Genomic DNA, 15702 nt, shown 5'->3' with positions numbered 1-15702 from the left:
ACCATTCCCATTCAATTCAGGAACTCCATATCCACCAAGAGCACAATCTCTTTCTATTGGCTATTTTTTTTTTTAATTAAATCAATGAGCATATCTATCCTTATATATTTACAAATCTCAAGCAGTCACAGATTCCGAGTCTTATCATAAACATTCTTTTTCGCTCTGAGTTTTCAGTATCCCAGCTACATTCAACCATACCCTCACAATCATCGACTTATCACATTTGTATTCTCTAACCCATTCGCATATTCTTTCAGATAATGTATGCTCTACCTCCCCTAACGCTCCACACCTTTTAGTGGTGAGAGACAAAATTACATTTTGCTATTCATGTTCCAGCTTATATTTTCCTACCATCTTTCTTTCCTTCAACAAAAAGCAATTATACAATACCTCTCTCATGCACACATCTTGTACATTATATTAAAATAAATTATTTCATAATGGGAATATTGCTGCAAACAGCATGCACTGTCCCTATGGTGATATTTACAACCATGCAATTTTGTTTGGTGTTATGGCCAAGTTTTCGCCCGCTAGTGTACCCGTAAGATTTCTCCAGGCTTAAAAAAACTTTAAAAAAGACGAAACAGTGCAAGTAACAAAGGCAGGTAAGTCTAAAATAAAGTGGTAATAATGACTATGTATATAAAATAATTTAGTATTGATGATAGTGAAACTTATACGAAAATGAGGTCTGATCATACACAGACAGTGAACTCTCATTTTAATAAACAAATCCATTCTAAACTGCATAGAACATTTAACACTTTTCACCTCAGTGTGCTCCTCCCTACATTATTTATATGGTTTACTCAAGACAAAATCAATAACCCTAATAGACCAATCATTAGTTCAGTAGGCTCAGCTACGTATAATTTATGCCTGTTGCTTGTAAAAATTCTTGCACCTTTGATCACATTTCTAACACGAATGTAAAAATCAACGTTGACTTTATAAACAAATTTAATAGTTTAAATTTAAATTTTGATTTTAATATGGTTAGTATTGATGTTGTTCCTATAAAAGTGTAGATACCTCACGTGAATTTTTGGAGGAAGAATTAGAAAGTTACGATATGCCTTTAACTGCAGCAAACCTCATCAGTTTTATACTGTTATGTATCGAAGATAGTAAATTTTGCTTTTATGGTTAATTTTTTTGTACAAAAGTTTGGCATGGCTATGGGTAATCCCTTATTTCCTGCCCTTAGCAATATTTACTTGGAATTTTTTAAAGCTTAAATTCTTACAAGAATTTTGCCCCAAAAAGTTATATGGTTTAAGTATGTGGATGATATTTTCTGTATTGGGCCAGTTCACGGAAATCTCCACGAATTTCTGGTTAAGCTCAATAATTTATTCCATTCTATACAATTTACAGTAGAGGAAGAAAGAAATGATAATTTGAATTTTCCTGATGTAATAGTCCATAAAATTTATAGAAATTTCACCTTTTTAGTCTTTCGAAATTTAACTAACATTCCCTCTTTTGTTCATTGTTATTCCAAACACTATCGAAATGTTAAATTCTCTGTGTTTTCTTGGATGTTCTTAAGAGCTCTGCGTCTGTCTAGCCCTCAGTTTATTGACGCTGAGATCAAAACTATCTATGATAATGCCTTGAAACTTGAATACCCAAGGACTTTTGTAGATGTAGCATAGAAAAGAGCTAGAAAAACATTTTTATTTAACTAATGACAAACTTGAATGTAGTAAACATAACATTCCCAAATTACCATAGGATGAAATGTTTTTAGAAATTCCTAGAAGTTTAAAGCTTAAAATAAATGTTGTTTTCGGTAATGTAATGTTAAGAGTCTAGTAATTTTCCTAAAGATGTTTCTGGCTCCATATATGAAATTCCTTGTAAAAAGTGTGATGAAATCACTTTCAAAACGAATCAAACAGCACCAATATTCAGTGAGAACTAGTCAAATATCGAATGCATTGTTCGTACATATGAGAGATTTAGATCATCCTATTAACTGGAGTCAGCCAAGATCCTAAATACCGCGTAGTGACAAAGTTAAATGGAATATCATTGAATCTTGTTTCATCAAATCAAATAATGGAAGTGATCTAAATTTAAGTTTTGGTTTGTGTAAACTCGATGCCTTCATAATTAAAAAAATTTGTTGATAATATATTCAGTTGTAAAAATGTTTTTGGGCTTTGTATGGCTATGCTTCCGTTTTAGTTTGTGACCGTGTGATCTCCGATTATCCTGGATTATCTCTCAGACTTTTACCTTTTTAACAACTAACCATCTGGTATTCTAGATCTTTTTGTTTACCTTGTAACTTCCTTTTCAGCTGTATCTCATTTGTGCCTCCACAATGTCTTATTAAAATGAAAACATCGCTCCGCTACGAATTTCTGCCTATTATTTTTCTTGTGGTATTTGCTTATATCAGGAAGTCACTTGCGTCTACTGTGATTTTTTAAGCATGCATATATATACTAATATATATATATATATATATATATATATATATATATAATAGTATTATATATATATATAGAATTAATATATAGATATATATACTATATATATATATATAGTATATATAATATATATATATATATATATATATTATATATAAGTCATATCACATTTCCGTGATTCATATACATATATCGAGCTACAATGTCCTTTAATATCTAATTCGCTCTACCTCGGAATTAATATATTTTCGTATATGCTTAACCGAAGGGGAATTTTTTCTCGATAATAGACTTGCCTGGACCAGGGCGTGAACCCATGGATCCTTTCAAATCCAGGAACGTCAGTGAAGCTTTTACCTCTCGCGGTGGTGTAGTAGGTAAAAGCTTCACTGACGTTCCTGGATTTGAAAGGATCGATGGGTTCGCGCCCTGGTCCAGGTAAGTCTATTATCGAGAAAAAATTCCCATTCGGTTAAGCATATATGAAAATATATTAATTCCGAGGTAGAGCGAATTAGATATTAAAGGACATTGTAGCTCGATATATATGTATATATATATATATATATATATAATTATATATATATTATATTATATTTCATATATATATATATATATATATATATATATATATAAAGTATATATAATATTATATGTATATAGATAGATAGATAGGTAGAGAAAGAGAGAGTAATGTTGGTAAAGCATTAATTTTCACAAAGTTTTCTTTTTTTTTTTTATAGTTTAATTCATGTCTCTTGCTTCACGTAATTGTTTTCGATCTAAAGGTTTGTCAGCTCAGTCAGTCGTATATCTGACTTTTGCCTTTCTTGATCTCGCCTAGCATTCAGCCAGGCTTATCGTTCCCCACCTTTAGAAAAATGGATTCTGGCGAGTTGCTTGACTATCACAGATGCTTTCAGGTTAACTTGGTTGAATGAGCTTAGTTGAAAGGAAATTGAAATGCTGTAAGTTTGAAATGTAGGGTGTAGAGTCGTAGCCATTTACAGTTTTTGTCCCCCTGATCCCAACTCCTTGACGAGGTGGGGGGCTTAGGGATCCACTGCAGCGAGAGTATGCCCCTTTACGCCTACACTCAAGGTCCTTTAAATATACTCGGAGAGGTCGGCTCATCAGTGAGCTACGCGCATGTGGGCGGAGCTTTCGTGACGTTAAGTTTCGGAGACGGTGGCCGAGGTTTGACCTGACTAGAGGTAGTCTTACTTGGTCTCTGTCACGTTTATTAACTTCCAGCAGCCATGCCTTCCATTTTTGCTGTATTTGGATGTCATAGTAATAGCAAAAAGACCATTAATTAGGGTATTCAATATTTTAGCTTCCCAAAAGAAGAAAAAACGAAGAAGAAATGGATGCATGCTTGCAAACACGCAGACGATGTTTACTGGAAGCGTGCTCTTCTCCAGAAGTCTCTGTTCAAGAAATTATTGCACAGCCTGAAGAGAGTTCTGAACAAAATACAATTAAACAAGTAGAGGAAGTGGAAGAGCTAAAGAAAAAAATAGAGCATTTGGAAAAGACCAATCAAGAACTGAAACTGGTTAATTTGGAAATGGAAGTGACAGAACCTAAGTTCACATTAACATAAATAAACAAGTTATTTCAACCTGTGCTAAGTACAACACAGATAATGCTCTCATAACTAAAAAGCTTGTCAGTCAATGGCGCGATGAAGACATATCGGCAGCTTTCACTCTCAGAAGCATGAGCACCAAAAGCTATTCATATTTGCGAACTAAAAGAGGATTTCCTCTGCCATCAAAAAGTACACTGAACAAACGAGCGCAAAATCTGAAATGTGAGCCGGTTATTTTGCATTTGGTTCTGTCACAGAGGAAGGCAAAATCAAAAACAATGACGGAAATACAAAAACTTGCCGTTATTTCAGTTGATGAAATGAATATTGGTAGTAAGTGGAGTTATGACAAAGGGATGGACGTTTTGTATGAACCTCTTGATAAAGTTCAAGTGGTTAAGAGGTTTGATGGGAAGCTGGAAGCAACTCATATACTACCAATATGATGACTGATATTTTTATAAATGTTGAAAAAGCTCGCTTTGCCGTTGAGGCAATTGTCCATGATCTTGGACCTAATAATTTGCGGGTTTGGAAAGAATTCGGGATTGATCTCCTTTACCCTGAGAAAGTCATTTTTAAAAACCCATGTGCTGACAGGAATGTCTTCTTATTTGCTGATGCTCCCATTTGGTAAAGTTAATTGGCAATCATTTTCTGGACCACGGGTTTCTTATGGAAAATGGAAGCAGTGTATCTGATGCCTGTGTCCGTGAAATGCTAATGAAAACCGTATCAGAGTATGCCTTAGCATATAAAATTAATGAAACGCATATCAATGTAAGTGGCTTACAAAGACAGCGTGTAAAGTATGCTGTACAGCTACTTACAAAGTCATGTACTAAGGCATTGTATTTTTTAGGAGAAAGGGCCTTACTAGAGAGCAACAATTGGAAGGAAACTGCCGATTTTATAGCTACAGTGAATGAATGGTTCGATGTCATGAATTCCTCTATGATGTTCGGTGACATAAAAGCCCGCAATGCATTTGGGATAAAGTTGGATAGCCAGAAAAGTGCTTTACAAAAAATGGTCGATGCTATGCTGGGAATGAGGGTAAAAAACCTATAATTGAACTGCCTTTACAAATTCTAAAAAGGTGTGATATTATCTTGTCACTGAATGATTGGGCTACATATGCTAAAACAGTCATGACATTTCTTTTATTATGACACGGAAATTAATTCAAGATTGTCTTGAAAGTTTTTTGGATGCATTAGGCAGATGAGGGGTTCTCATGATTATCCCAATGCAGTTAATTTTAAATATAGATTGAAAAACGTTTTGCTAGGTAGGGATATTGAAGCTTGACCCGTTATCCCATGAAATGGTATCATCTGGACGTGATGGAAACGGACATGATAAATCTTTCCATGACAGGGAACTGGCCTAAGAAATATGTATGATAAACATAATTTTTAGAGACCTGGAATTTGATGTGGATCTTAAGAATGACGAAATGTTTTCTGAGGAAACAGAATTTGCTAAATGTCAGAAATCAGGAGACACCACGGGATCTGTTATCGAGGAAGAGTCCTTAAGATATATCGGTGGATATGTAGTGAAAAAGTTTTCCTTTAAATATCCAAGTATAGGGTACATTATTAACAGCAAGACGTCAGAGACATGGGTCCATTATATACGTGAAGGAAAACTCTATGCACCATCAGACGACTTTTTTTTCTAAACTGAAAATTTGTAGAGAAATTTTTACAGCAATTCATGGCTATGGTCTTAGACCAGGAACGGAATGCATAAAAACAATGGCTGCTGAAATGAAATCTGCTGTCGCTGGTGTTGCTGACGAGGTTGTGGAATTTTTTGCCAAAATATCAGTGTTTTTTAGAATGCGGCACCTTAACAACATTATCGACACGAGTAAAAAGAAACAGAGGACTTGCAGGACTACAGTAAGAAAAACCATGAAAACAACAACTTCTTTTTTCCCCTCAGGGTCCACACCTGGCTCGGTGAGAAACAAACTCATGCATATCTCAATTCCTTCACCATTAAACTGTCATCTTTGTTCTGTTAATCTGTTAGAATTAAAATGAGAGTTCATTGTACCAAAAAACTTTCTCTATGTTAATCCTTAACTCGTTGTATAGGATTTAGTACCAAGGACAACTTTCTCTACGTTAATCCATACCTCCTTGGTTAGGGATAAGTGACGGTCAACACATTACAGTATTTGTGTTCCCTTGAAAGGTACCTCTATTCCCTATGACTTTTTGTTTAGAAGCCTCAGATTATTATGAAACTTAGAAGTATGGTCTACCATAAGGAACATCTGTACTTTAAGTAAAACAAAATAAAAATATTTATACATTAAGAAGTATTTTTTTGGAAAGGTATCCTTGCATCGTGTTACTACGTATACCTGTCAGAGTCAGTGCTGTCAGGGGAGACTGTTCGTAGCGTGACGTCATGCGCAGAGGGAACGTATTTTCGCTCGCTGATGAGCCGACCTCTCCCAGTATATTTAAAGGACCTTGCCTACACTCTCTGCTGTGGATCCAACTGAACATTGGGACCTTTAACTCCTTTACTCCTCCTCTTCTAAATTTTCCCCCTTCCCTTCTTCTTTCGTTGACGGCCTTGGCATGGTTTTGGACCATTGAACTGACTGCTCTTTTAACCTGATGGAGGGTGGAGTTGGACGGCATGCCACTCCACCCGTAAAACTAGAGTACCTGACGTGGTCGAGCGAGGGGAAATTTTTATGTCAAGCCATGCCCACAGTGCTGGGTCCGATCTCATGGGACTGACGACCCTCAAGGTACTGTGGGTATGGCGTATATCCAGGTGAGTGTTCCAGGGCAGTTACCACAATGTAACAGTATTGCTCCTCCCTCAGTTGGGGCTCCTTGGTGAGATGGATCTCATCCAGGATGAAATATTTAATCTCTACATATGGAAAAAAAAAAAACCCTACGACTTCTGGCATGGTAATGGACTATTCTAAAGAAAACCCAGGTAAGGAAGAACAGGCTGGTATTAAAACTCTAATACAATACAAGACACAAAGAAAAGCAAATTTAGAATTGACCCGACCTTGACTCACTTCGACTCCCTCTTTGGGAGTGGAAGTTTGTCAAGGTTCTTGACCTTGGAAACTGATAGAAAAATATTTGCATTAAGATTGGAAAATTATTTGTTAAGTAGGCACCGAACCTCGGAAATGTCATTTAGACAAATAAAAGACCAGGTGTGGTTAATAGAAACCACTACAAAAAACCAATCTGAAAACTATTTAACTATAAAGAACATTGATAATATAAAGGTAAAGATAAGAAAACATGACAGTATGAACAGTGTACAGGGTACTGTAGTACTTCCTAATGGGGAGGAACCAATTGAAAAAGATATTTTGCTGAATTCCCTTAAAAAAAGGTACAACAACGTGCAAGATTGTGAAATATACAGTTTAGCCAGTAGACAAAATAAGGAAAATATATTGAGAATAGCAAAAATAAAATTTGAAGGCCAAGAACTACCTTTCAAAATTAAAATCACGGGCCAAAACAGAGAACTGAGACCGTATATTCCAAAGCCACTACAGTGCCAAAACTGTAGTAAATATGGACATACAGGGAAAATTTGCAGAAATAAATCTATATGTGCGTATTGTGGATCCGACGAACATACCACGCAGTGGAAGTGTGGTGAACCAAAATGATGTGTGAACTGTGGAATCACCATGCTATGTCTAAGGAGTGTATGTATTATATATACAACACAGAATTAAAATTACTTCAGGTGAGATCAGGAATGCCAATTAGAGAAGCCAAACTAGAGTTGAGAGTTAGAGGAATGCATGATCCCACTAGGAAGCAAATGTTCTCTACTGCATTAAGCTCAAGGAATGAGCGAAAATGGAAGCAAGTAACAAACCCCCAGTAGATAAATCAGAAAAAAAAAACTTTTCAAGAAACTAATATAGCAAGAAACCAAGAAACTTGTGCAGATATATGTTCAAATTCATTTGTGATATTAAGGGAAATGGAAACACAAGAAAATGATACATGTATCACTGAAACATCACGAGATAGTTATGAGCTGGAAGTTAAAGATAAAAAAAGGCCTTTAGAGAGAACTCCACCCAAAACCAAAAAGCCAACAATTATTAGAGAGGTATCTGTTAAAGCAAAGACCAAGGATCCAAATAAAATACACAGACCAGAAAATGATAAGAACATACCTTTGTCTCCTAAAGTAATAATAACAAAAATGGATGGATATACCCAGAACAATAAAGAAATAATAGAGGAGAACACCATAGACAAAAATGATTATGTGAAGGGAGAAGAGATTACTCCATCATCAGTAATTGGTGCTCTAAGAGTAAATGAAAAAAGGAGGACACGTAAAAACACATGTGGATGTAATGACTGTTTCATAGAATTATGCAGCAAAGACAGAAACATAACAAAAGACAGTTTAACAAACACTATACGAAATTTTATAAAATATAGAAGTAAAGAAACCACTAGTCTAGAGACTCACAAAAAAGGCTGTATGTGCATTGAACATCTAATGTCCTATAAGGAAAAACAAATATATGTAAATACAATTTTAGAAAAAATGCAAATAGATAAACCACAACAAGAAAGTAATGCTTGAACACACTTAACATAATATTTTCAATAATTATATAATACAATGGAACATAAATGGTTTCCAGACCAGATTACATTTGGGAGAATTACAACGCTTACTGAAAGAATACGAACCAATGATATTATGTTTACAACATGTCAATAAAACAATATCAACAATCGGCAAATATACCTTAGTATCTACATCTAGAGAAGAAGAAGGAAATTTAGGTACTGCTATATATGTACATAACAAAGTATGTTATGACAGGGTACCTGTAAACTTTGCTGACTTGCAAAATACGAATAAAAAACTATAATTATGTCATTTATAACATATACAACCAACCTAACAAAAATTACGACATAGAAAAACTTAAGGATTTGTTTGGCAATGCCAGAGAACCTACATTGATAGTAGGGGATTTTAATGCTCACAACCCGATATGGGACTGTAACTGTACAATCTCAAATAGAGCAGGGAGTAAAATTGAAGAGTTCATGGAGTCAAACGACATGAGCTGTATAAATGATGACGAAATTAGTACATATTTTTCGAAAACACATGGAACATTTTCTTCAGTAGACCTAACTCTTTGTACAACAAATATAGTTGACAGAATAGATTGGAATATAGTTGATGACTTGCACACCAGTGATAATTTTCCAATATTAATATCCTTATTACATAATAATCCTGCAAAACATGTTCCTCATTATAACATTAATAAAGCAGATTGGGAGAAATATCAAATGCACACAAGAAATATCCAACCATTTGAATATTTAAAAGACCATAATGAAACTAACAAAATTCTTGTTGATTTCATTAAAAAGGCTGCTGATGAAGCAATACCAAAGTCAAAGCCCCATCCAACATAGCACAAAGTCCCATGGTGGTCTGATAAACTAACAGAATTAATTAATATAAAACACTCAATAGGGAGACGACTAGATCATTTAAATAGAACGTTCAATAAAATAAATAAAACATTACCAATATTAGAAGGAACTTTACAAAAAATGACTATTAATACTAGAAATTGATACATTAATGACTATATTATTACTAGAAATTGATACATTAACGACTATACTATTACTAGAAATTGATACATAATACTCCCATACAAAAAATATGGGAAAAATTAAGAATAGTAAATGGTACCCAAATTAAACCACCAAGACATGCCATATTGAAAGATGGAAAAAAAATACTTGATCCAAAAGAAATAAGTAATATAATAGGAGAAAACTTAGCTAATGTAAGTAGCGATAAAAATTTAGATGAACACTTCCGCACAAAGGAAAATAATGAAGAACTAATAACAATAAATTTCGAAACACAAGAAGATATATATTATAATAGAAAATATAATATGGAAGAGTTGGAATATGCTCTCTCGAACAGCAATAAATCTGCTCCTGGAGGTGACAATATTTGCTTTGAGATGATCGACCGCTTAGCACCTCTGGCAAAGTCATACTTATTACAATTTTATAATCATTTATGGCTTCAGAATTTATTTCCTGATGAATGGCGTGAAGCTAATAATTCCTATCCCCACCTGGAAAGGATCCTCCTAACAATGTTAATAATTACAGACCAATATCTCTAACAAGTTGCTTATGCAAATTACTTGAAAAGATGGTAAATGCTCGATTAACATGGCACTTTCGAGAAAACAAAATTTTAACTTCCGCTCAATTTGGGTCATAGTGTAACAGGTCTACATTGTATTCTCTCTCTATCCTAGAAGACCATATACGCAGAGGATTTGAACGAAAACAGATAACTGTGGCAGTCTTTTTTGACATAGAAAAGGCTTATGACACTACATGGAGGTATCCTATATTAAAAGCATTACAAAACAACAACGTCCGTGGACATTTACCCATGTGCATCCAAAGGTTTCTAACATCGAAGTTTTCAGGTGAAAATTGATGATGCTTTGTCCAGAACATTCCCACTTGTAAATGGTGTTCCACAAGGAAGTGTCCTCAGTGGTACACTATTTACCTAGCAATTAATGAAATGAGTAAAAATCTACCCATCGGAATTAAAAGCAACCTTTATATGGAAGAATTTGCCATATATTATTCAGCATCTCGCATTAAACATGCTGAGCACATCATTAACAAATCTATAATAAAAATAGATGAATGGACCTCATCAGTAGGATTTAGATTGTCCATAAATAAGACTCAAGCAGTTATATTTTATAAAGATAAAAGATGGAAGAAAGGTGAAGAAATAGATTTGAAAATCAGAAATCAAAGTACAAATTGGCCAAACTGCAAAATTTTTAGGTTTAGTATTTGATACTCACTTGAACTGGAACGCTCACATAACATATGTGAAATCAAAATGTAAAAGAGCATTGAATCTAATTAGAAAATTATCAAACACTAATTGGGGAGCTGATAGACAAACCCTTACATTACTATATAAAGCAACAGTACTGTCTATCATTGACTACGGAAGTGAAATATACGTTTCGGCTTCAAATGCAGTACTGAAAATGGTGGACCCAGATCATAATGAAGGACTTAAAATATGTACAGGAGCTTTTAAATCATCACCAACCTCTTCTTTACAGGTAGAATGTGGTGAACTACCTCTCTCTCTCCATAGAGAGTTAGTAACGATGAAAAGTGCCCTAAGAATTCAGTCGAGTGATTCACCAACCAAAAAATTATTTGAACTAAGGGATGTATATATTAACAATCATTGACCACCTTTTCCAATTAGATCAAGAAGATTATTTGAGTCACTGAATATAAATATCCAACTACCTCCAATAGTAAAACTACCTCCTCCTTGGATTATGAATAAAATAAACATTTGCACAAAATTAAAATTTCGATCAAAAAAGTATTCCTATACCCCAGAACATCAGAGACAACATACAATAGAGCACATAAGCCAAAAAGGTCCACATTATGCAATATATACAGATGGATCCAAGTCAGAATGCGGAGTGGGATATGCTGCAGTGTCCCAGGATAAAACATGCCAGTTCTCGCTTCCCAATAATGCCTCAGTATTTACAGCAGAGTTCCCCCTGATCCCAACTCCTTGACGAGGTGGGGGGCTTAGGGATCCACTGCAGAGAGAATATGCCCTTTTATGCCTACGCTCTCTGCTGTGGATCCAACTGAACATTGGGATCTTTAACTCCTTTACTACTCCTCTTATAAATTTTCCCCTTTCCCTTCTTCTTCTTTCGTTGACGACCTTGGTATGATTTTGGACTATTGAATTGACTGCTCTTTTAACTTGATGGAGGGTGGAATTGGACGGCATGCCACTCCACCCGTAAAACTAAAGTACCTGACGTGGTTGAGCGAGGCGAAATTTTTATGTCAAGCCATGCCCACAGTGCTGGGTCCGATCTCATGGGACTGACGACCCTTAAAGCACTGTGGGTATGGCGTATATCCAGGTGAGGATTCCAGAGCAGTTACCACTATGTAACAATATTGCTCCTCCCCTAGTTGGGCCTCCCTGGTGAGAGGGACCTCATCCTGGACGAAAATATATATTATTACTCTATGGAAAATACACCAAACCCCACTATGACTTCTGGCAGGGCAACGGATTATCGCCAAGACACCCCAGTTAGAGAAGAGCTGGATGGTATCAAAACCTGGATACCATATAGACCATCAAGAAAAAACAGATATCGTGTTGACCCAACCTTGACCCATTTCAACTCCCTCTTTGGTAGTGGAAGTTGGTCAAGATTCCTTACTATGGAAACCGAAAATAGAATATCAGCATTGAAATTGGAAAACTTTTTGTTGAATCGACATTCAACTGCAGAAATGTCATTCCGACTAATAAAAGACCAAACGTGGTTAATTGAAACCACAACTAGAAGCCAATCAGAAAATTACTTAACAATAAAAAATATTGATAATATAAATGTACATATAAAAAAACATGACAACATGAACAGTGTACAGGGTACCATTGTACTCCCTAATGATGAAGAACCTTTAGAAAAAAATATATTGCTAGATTCCCTTAAAAAGAGATATAATATAATAATGTCCAAGATTGCGAAATTTACAACATAAACAGTAGAAGAAGTAATGGAAAAACTCTCAGAATAGCAAAAATAAAATTTGACGGCCAATTACCTTTAAAAATTAAGATTAAGGGCCAAAGCAGAGAACTTAGACCGTACGTTCCAAAACCACTACAGTGCCAAAACTGTAGCAAATATGGACATACAAAGAAAAACTGCCGTAATACAGCGCTATGTGCATATTGTGGATCTGACGAACATTCCACACAGTGGAAGTGCGGTGAGCCAAAGTGTGTGAACTGCGGGCAAAATCACCATGCAAGATCTAAAGAGTGTATGTATTATATATACAACACAGAATTAAAATTACTTCAAGAAAGAACAGGAATGCCCATAAAGGAAGCCAAGTTAGAATTAAAAGTCAGAGGAATGTATGATCCTGCTAGGAAACAAACGTTTTCTACTATAATTTCAAACAATGAGACAAAAATGGAAAAGGATAAGAATATTAAAACCCTAACAGAAAAAACGGAAGGAAAAATAATCACTTTGCATAAAGAGAACAGTTTAGCAAAAAACCGTGAAACTTGCACAAATATTTGTTCAAATTCTTTTGACATATTAAAAGAAATAGAATCTCAAGATGATACATGTATCACTGAAATGTTAGAAGAAAGTTATAATGAACTAGAAGCTAAAGATAAAAAGAGGCCCCTGGAGAGGACTCCGCCCAAAACCAAAAAACCAACAATCATTAGAGAATTGTCTGTTAAAGCAAAGACGAACTACCCAACGAAAGAGCACAAACCAAGAAATAAGAATATCCCATTGTCTCCTAAAATAGTAATAAAACCAACGGAAGCAACAACCTAGAATATCAAAGAAACAGCTCAGGAACAAACCATAGATGATTACGTGATTGGAGAAGAGATTACTCCATCACCAATAATAGGAGCAGCAAAAGCAAATGAAAAAAGAACACCTCACAAAAACACATGTTGATGTAATAAATGTTTCATAGAATTATGCAACAAAAACAGAAATATAACAAAAGACAGTTTAACGAACACAATAAGAAATTTTATAAAATGTAGAAGTAGAGAGACTACTAGTTTGGACACTCATGGAAAAGGCTGTCTGTGCATTGGACATCTAATATCTTATAAAGAAAAACAAATAAATGTCGTAAATAAAATTTTAGAAAAAATGCAAATTGATGATCCACAAAAAGAAAATAGCACACTAACATAATATTTTCAACAATTACATTATACAATGGAACATAAATGGCCTCCAGACCAGATTACATTTGGGAGAATTGCAACGATTACTTAAGGAATATGAACCTATGGTATTTTGTTTGCAGCATGTCAATAAAACAATACCAACTATAGGTAATATACCTTAGTATCTGCATCTAGAGAGGAAGAAGGAAATCTAGGTACTGCTATATATGTGCATAACAAAGTATGTTATGACAAAGTACTTATAAACTTTACTAACTTGCAAATATCAAGTATTAAAATACAAATAAAAAATTATAATTATGTGATTTATAATTTATACAACCAACCAAATAAAAACTATGACATTGATAAACTTAAAGATTTATTAAACAATACAAAGGAACCTACATTAATAGTAGGTGATTTTAATGCTCATAGCCCAATATGGGACTGTAATTGCACAAACTCAAATAAAGCAGGGAGTAAAATAGAAGATTTAATTGATTCAAACGGCATTTGCTGTATAAATGACGATGAAATATCCACATATTTTTCAAGAACACATGGGACTTTATCCTCGGTGGACTTAACTCTATGTTCAACAAGCATAGTTGACAGATTGGATTTGGAATACAGTTGATGACTTGCACACCAGTGATCATTTTCCAATATTAATTTCCTTATTGCATAATAGTCCTGTAAAACATGTTCCTCATTATAACATTTTTAAAGCAGATTGGGAACAATATAAAAAGCATACTAAAAATATCCCACCATTTGAATATTTCAAAGACCAAAATGAAACTAATAAATTTGTAGTTGGTTTCATAAAAAATGCTGCAGATAAATCAATACCAAAGACCAAACCCCATCCAAAAAAACACAAAGTTCCATGGTGGTCTGATAGGCTAACAGAATTAATAAATACAAAACACTCAATAGGGAAACGATTAGATAATTTTAATAAAAAATTCACTAAAATAAATACAAAATTTCCAATATTAGAAGGAACTTTGCAAAAAATGACTATATTATTGCTAGAAATTGATAATTTAAAACCTGTATATAACAAAATATCTGCAAAATTTAAAAAGGAAGTAATTCAAGGAAGAATAATTTCTTGGAGGAAATACGTATCAGATCTCTCAAATAATACTCTCATACAAAAAATATGGGAAAATTCAGAAAAATAAATGGTACCCATGTTAAACCACCTAGACATGCGATATTAACCCTCTTACGCCGATTGGACGTATTAAACGCCGAGTCAAAATGTCTCCTGTATGCCGATTGGACGTATCATACGTCGGCTCAAAAAAGTTTTTTTAAAAATTCGCGGAAAAATACTTATAGGCCTACCAGCCAAAAACTTTTGTATCAAGCGCCTTGGGGGATGCTGGGAGTTCACGGATCAAGGCATTGTTTTGTTTACAATCGCTACGCAGGCGCGCAAGCGCGAATTTCTTTCTTATCGCACTAAAAAGTATCAGTGACACATCTCGGAAATTATTTCGTCACTTTGACATAATTTTTGCACCATTTTAAATTATCCTTTACATGAAGTATTATATATGAAAATGTGCGCATTTTCATGTAAAATACAACATAAAAATACTCATGATTGTAGCTTTTATCAGTTTTGAAATATTTTCATATAAATAACGATAAGTGCAAAAATTTCAACCTTCGGTCAACTTTGACTCTACAGAAATGGTCGAGAAACGCAATTGTAAGCTAAAATTCTTATATTATAGTAATATTCAATCATTTTCCTTCATTTTGCAACAAATTGGACGTCTC

Source organism: Macrobrachium nipponense, chromosome 35, assembly GCF_015104395.2.
Source record: "Macrobrachium nipponense isolate FS-2020 chromosome 35, ASM1510439v2, whole genome shotgun sequence".
NCBI lineage: Eukaryota > Metazoa > Arthropoda > Malacostraca > Decapoda > Palaemonidae > Macrobrachium > Macrobrachium nipponense.
This window is presented reverse-complemented; position numbering follows the sequence as displayed.